Raw genomic sequence first — 888 nt, forward strand, 5'->3', positions numbered from 1 at the left:
GAGGACCCTTCATAGACTGAGAAGGGAAGCAAGAGGGAAGAGAGTACTGGGAGAAGAGGAATCTGAAGGAGAATCTGAGGACAATTTTGAGGAAGCTCTAGACCTCAACATGGAGAGAGAAGTTCACAACCATGAGAGAGCTAATGGAAACAATGCTATTCCTGAGAGGAGGGTTCTTAGTTCATACATAAACCCAACCTCTGGGAATTGTGGTAGCAGCATTCAGAAACCACCCATTCAGGCCAACAATTTTGAGCTCAAACCACAGCTAATATCACTTGTGGAGAATCATTGTTCATTTGGTGGGAGTGCTAATGAAGATCCCAACCAACATCTCACAAAATTCTTGAGAATTTGTGACACTGTGAAGTCCAATGGAGTCCAGGAAGATGCCTATAAACTGCTTTTGTTCCCATTTTCACTTAGGGACAAAGCAGCTAAGTGGCTGGAATCATTCCCAAGGGGGAGTCTAACAACATGGGATGAGGTGGAAAGCAAGTTTCTGGCACGTTTCTACCCCCCACAAAAGGTCAATAGGCTTCGATCTGAGGTTCAGACTTTTAGACAACAAGATGGTGAAACTCTCTACGAGGCATGGGAGAGATTCAAGGATTTGACAAGGAAATGCCCACCAGACATGTTCCATGATTGGGTGCAATTGCATATTTTCTATGATGGACTCTCTTATGAATCAAGGAAGGCTGTAGACCATTCATCAGGAGGTTCATTGAACAGGAAAAAGACTGTGGAAGAAGCCATTGAAGTGATTGAGACAGTGGCTGAGAATGAGTACTACTATGCATCAGAAAGGCACAACACTAAGGGAGTCATGGAGCTGAACCATGTTGATGCAATTCTAGCCCAAAACAAGGTGTTTGCCAAGCAACT

The 888-nt window shown here is 44.0% G+C and overlaps 1 non-coding gene across 1 annotated transcript; it reads right to left on the reverse strand.

Moving 5' to 3' along the window:
- Positions 1-535: 535 nt before the first annotated feature.
- Positions 536-639, reverse strand: LOC148578469 (small nucleolar RNA R71). The gene has a single exon (XR_015903164.1). It is a non-coding gene; the product is annotated as a small nucleolar RNA R71 (small nucleolar RNA).
- Between the last annotated feature and the right edge of the window lie 249 nt (positions 640-888).

Source organism: Arachis ipaensis, chromosome B1, assembly GCF_059453495.1.
Source record: "Arachis ipaensis isolate K30076 ecotype BB chromosome B1, ASM5945349v1, whole genome shotgun sequence".
Lineage (NCBI taxonomy): Eukaryota > Viridiplantae > Streptophyta > Magnoliopsida > Fabales > Fabaceae > Arachis > Arachis ipaensis.